Genomic DNA, 5666 nt, shown 5'->3' with positions numbered 1-5666 from the left:
CATTTTGGTAATTGTCTTGTTTTTTCCTAACTATGTGACTAATGTGCTGTATTCTTTGTGGTCTGAAATATACACGCTCCTCCTGTGTGTATTTTGCTTCTCCACATTTGCTCAGTTGTAAGAATGAAATTTGTTTCTCTCTGCTCTGTTCACTTTGCTTTGCAAGCAGAAAAGGTATATAAGTTCCTCATAATATTAAATTCAGTTGTTAACTAAACCACAATTTAATTAACTCTCTAGTTTGTATGTGCTCTTTCTGGACTAGGAGTAAATTTGCAGTCACAGGGTTTGAATATTTATTAGTGGATATGATGACCTCTTTTGCAATGATTGGTTAAGCTTGTTTATGTAACCAGCTTTGATCAATGCAATATATTTTATTGCCCAAAGCATGTATTTTACATTCTATCAATAGGCATTATTTCTAAGAATGTCTTAAAATAGTGGTTAAATCTGATTTGAGTGTTCAATCTTGCTTAATGTGCTTGACAACCAACTTGGGTTTAGACTTTGTAAATAAGCAAAGTCATTGTGTTGAAGACTATCCTAAAAACACCAGCTAACCAATTCATCACATTAAACTGGCTGGGGAGATAATACTATACTCCTTTCCTTTAAATGCCATTCATTTTGTTAATGAAATGATTTTTGAGATGTAGGGTATCCAGTGTCAATCACAGACCTGCAAGTGGGAATAAATTATTAAAGTTATGATCTTTTCCATATGAGAAATTAAATAAATATTGCGGTTTTAGAGTTTGCTTTTTAACATTGCATGTTTAGAAATATTTGCAAATGTGTTTTCAAGGAAAAACATGTCACATCTTTAAAAGAGGTTAAATTCTTTCATTATATCTAATTTTATATAACTTAATTTGCTGGAGTTTGGGGCTGAGGAGGTCTATTTTGGCACTGTATAAATTATTCATGAGGGGATGGGAAGAGTATGCACAACTCTTGGAGAATAAATTCCTTAAATATAAAGGAAAACCAAGTTTTTCTATGTTGAATGTTTTCTGTGTGATGCTGGCAACCGTAACAAATGAGTTGGAAATAGTATGATGACATTTGAACTTTGAGAGACAAAAAGTGTTTGGTTAATACTTTATACAGCAAGCTTTTCCAGTCAGCTTATGCAAGGAAGTGTGGCTTTTTCTGCTGAAGGGAAAAATTATTAAAATAGAAGAAGTTCTGTTACAGACTATTTTTTTAGGCAGAAAATTGTGTAGCATTTGAAGTTTCTTGCATAGCTTTATATATATGAACATTTTAGCTCAACTTACACTAATACCCTTTAGAAGACATTTTTTTCTACTAGCAGCATGGGTTAATTTTTAGCCTGTGTGTAGGTCCACTGGCAGGATTGCTTCCTAAGAGTTACTAAAAGATGTAAAATTAATTTTTTTTTCGAGTTGTTGAGGACAACAAACTAATTACAGATGTTTACTGTCAGTTAGAGTGTTTTGTTTGGGGACCTTTCTAAAAGAGCAAGTCCAAAAAATAGTGTTAAAAGTGACAGAAAATTGGATGTCAAGTAGACCTAAATTTCCACAGCTGGTTCATAGCATATTTATACAGGGCAGGCACTGGTGAGTTTGTGTAACCTCCTTCACACTGCGTGTGACTTTAATCTTTGTGTCTGATTGTGACACTTAGAAAAAATATCTTTTGAGAAAATGTAGTTATTGTCTTTCTGTAGTCACCAGATTATATATGGGCTTTATTAAAAGAATCAGAAGTGTGGTAGCACTTTCTGTGATGCTGGTGAATCCAAGTAGGAGTTGAAATAAAATGTGATTTCACCTGATGATAACCTGATGGCTGAGTAGCAGCCTTCATCCTTTTCTCTTCTGCCCCCATGGTAAAAAGAACCATTTCTTTTGTCCAGTGAAAGATGGAGTGCAACAACTTGATCCAAAAATACATCTGTCCTATTCATGCTTTATTTTGGTTACCCAAATCCAAAAATAAAACTTTCCAGTACTGATCTTTGGATGGACCTCTGTTTAACAGTTGCTGCAGTTTTCACAGCTATCTGAAACTGCCCTCCTGTATCGGAAAGGATGCAAAGGTGGATCTGGGACCGCCTCATTTTTCCAGCTGGCTGCCTTGTCTGCTGAGCTGCAGTTGTGCTATGACTGACCCAGCACACTGTTATATTTCATGCACTGAAACTTGCCAGCAGAACTGGTGATGAATCTCTCCTGTCTAAGAATTGCAGGTTTGGTTATTACCTTTATGAACACTTCAATTCTCTCAGATGGAACAGAGTTGTTCTATAAGTTAAGGTAGTTTGTACACAATTCTAATAGAAAGAGGAGGCCACATTCCTTCTAAAGTGCATGTGCGTGTGTGTGTGTGTGTAGTTCTTTAAGGATCCCATCTTCTGTAAGCAAGGCTAGAGGATTCTGCTGCTCAGAAAACACAACTTCTGGATCCTTCATTAGAAGACATTTTCTCATATATGATACATTTGCTCATATATTCTGTTATCTCATTCTGATATCACATTCTGTTATCTCAAATGTACATTTGTCATACTTTCAGGAGGAAGTATGAATTTTAAACTATCTTGTACTGAATGGTTCTTTTTAACTATCACTAAGCAGAAGGGAACTATCTGTCCATTGGTCTCGGCTTTTGTGTATCCAAAGAAGGGCCTAGTTCTTACCCAGAGTTCACATGAATTTTAAATTGAAACTCACAACCCGTACCAGCCTAGACAGGACTTAATTCATCAACATGAAGTCTTCATTCTGTAAAACATGGTTGCATTGCCTTTCAAGTACATGCCTCTGGAAATGAATTTGAAATAGCAGTCATTCATATAAACAAACCTGAGGAGTTTCACTTCTTTTAAGCACAATTTTATACAACTATATATTAGCTTCTGTTTAACTAGATCATCACTACTCCTAAAGTCTTTAATACCATTAAAGAATACCATACTTTATACTATACTTACCAGAATACCATACTTTCTTTAATGCCATACTTAAACTCTTAAATAGCATTTGAAAGAGTTTGGGAATAATTTAGTTACAATGTTAGTATAGAAAACCTTTCATAATATCATTGAAACAATACTCATATCTTTTATGGCAGAAGACACATGTTCTTAAGAACTGCTTACAGAAAAATTGTTAAAAATTACTTAACATCATGATATGATAACCTTCACTTTATCTTTTTTCTGATATCCTTTGTAATCAGAAACTGCATAAGTACATGATGAATTTTAATCTCACTTTATATGGTAGAGCCCTTCAGAATATATATATGTGTGTATTTTTTTTCTCCATTTGTACTCTGCTAATGACTTTGGAATTTAAAGGTCACTGCAAAGCACAATATGCTGGCTGAAGGAGCCCATGCAATTTTAATGGTGCTTAGCAGGCTGGTGAAAAGAGCAGTCTTTAACAGTGTGCATGTTCTGTGGGAGTTACTGCTTTATGATGTGCAGACATTGAAGGAAGAATGCCAGTGGACTGGAAAGTTGTTACAGCTTAATGATATCCTGCAGTTCAATAAATGCCAAGGCAAACCAACCATGCTCATTTTCAACCTAGGATAAATTGTTTTTGGTGATAATTTCTTACATGATTAAATAATGTCTTATGTCAATATGATGATTTTCTCCTGCTATTCATGTGACAGCTTGTCCTTGGGAATTTTTCCTTTTGAGTGCACATTTCTTTTGCCCTGAGAAGTTTATGCACCGTGAGCAGGTACATAGCAATGAAATGTAATTAAAAATTTGTTGTCTGTGTGGGTACGTTTTTGTTTTCATCTTCTCCTTCCTCCCTCTTCGCCTCCATGCCATCAATTAAATGCAGCATTAACCAGCCTCAAAATTACAACATATTTAAGGGAGTGGGTTGTTTGGGTTTTTAGGAGATATTCTCAGGATATCTAGGGATCAGAATTGGATCTGCTACTGGTGGTGGGTATAAGCTTAAGCCTAAAGCACAGCATTAAGATTTGTTAAGATATTTCAGGAAAGAATGCACATGGCAAATGTCAACATATTGTAATGCAGAAGTAAAATAAAAATGGCCTAGAGAATGTTAATTGCCTAGAAGTTGTGGCACATGGTAAATAAGCTTAGAAATTATTACTTTCTTCTTTTATTAATGTAATGTTAACCATAAAACTGCCCAAACCAATATAATTTTCTCTCCCTCTAACTTCATTGCATCTTTTTTATTTCTTTTTCTTGCAGAGTAATCGAATATATTGTTTGATATGGACTATAAGGGTTCAGTCTGTCTTCCAGCTTTTAATGTAGTATCTTTGCAGGAAAAAGACATAACTTAAAAGAACTTAAATCCTCCGTTTTGTGAGGTGACATGCTTTGAAGTTTTTTTTGATGTGTGCGTATGATCTTTTCAACAAGCTGAATTTGACCTACTTAAACTTAATTTGTCAGCTTAGAGGTTAGAGCACTACTACCCACCCTGATTAAAACAAGTACAGTATTGTCTGTTTGACTGTGAGCTCCCCATGAGTGCTGCCTTTTGAAGATACCTAGTTTGTTTCATTGAAGTTGCTACATCCTGTGTAATGTTTCACATAAACTGAAATCGTATTTGTAGTGCTTTGGGTGTGTTAAATAGAAATTCAGCTGAGGTAACCAGCATTGATAGGTTAAGCAGTGGCAAACGCTAACTGAAGTGACTTTAGAGGTATATGGAAAGGCTCCCTCTTAATTTAGTCATCCAGCACTGTGCTACAGCAGGCAAAAGCATTTTGCTTTGCTCTCTCTGGGTTTGTTTACTTTTTCGTACTGACACGTTGAATAGTGTTTTGTTGTTGGAAGGAGATGATGAAAACTGGTCATAGAATCATAAATGATTTGGGTTCGAAGGTACCTTAATCTAGTACCGACCCCACTGGCAGGAACACTTTCCACTAGACCAGGTTGCTCAGTGCCCCATCCAACCCGGCTTGAATGAGCCCATAGCGTGGGTAAGTCACCACGTACCAGCTCTTCTCCTGTGGTCCTGTGTACTGAAAAAATCGAATCATTATGTGCTTCAAAATGCAAATGCAGTAAGGGCACAACATGTCTCCCGCCAAGTGCATTGAGGAAACAGTTAAATTGATCTCTTAAATTCTGTTTTGTTCTTCCATTTCCTTTTCTTAGAGAAAGTTCCCATTTTGTATTTTCCATAGTGCTGGAATTATACAAAGAGTAGGTTTTGGAAAGGCAACAGTACACATCACTGAACTATGCCTGTGTGGTTGTCCCTTCTTGGGGGATTTTTTGGGGGTTTTGTTTTGTTTGGGGTTTTTGGGTTTTGTTTTTGTTGTTGTTTGTTTGTTTGTTTGTTTGTTTCCCATATGTCTTTTTCCAACCTATGTGTGTAATTTGGCTCATTTAAATAAATACACAGGAAAAAAAATACAATTCAGTGGAAATCCACTATAAACTCCAGAGTTTAATATAGTGGAATTGTAATGAATCTTGTAATTTAAAAGAAAGAAGACATTAAAGTAACAGATCTACAGATAGTTTATGTGGCTTCAGCTTTCTTCCTGGTATTTCCTGTGATTACTGATTCTAAGATATGACCAGGAATTAAGTGTAATGCTTTGGGTGTACTGGAAATGAACATGGTTTATAACTGGATAGAGCTGGTGCTGTTGGACAGCCTGAAATAGTG

Source organism: Sylvia atricapilla, chromosome 1 (assembly GCF_009819655.1).
Source record: "Sylvia atricapilla isolate bSylAtr1 chromosome 1, bSylAtr1.pri, whole genome shotgun sequence".
Lineage (NCBI taxonomy): Eukaryota > Metazoa > Chordata > Aves > Passeriformes > Sylviidae > Sylvia > Sylvia atricapilla.
The sequence above is the reverse complement of the archived record's forward strand: the minus strand, read 5'-3'. Positions refer to the sequence as shown.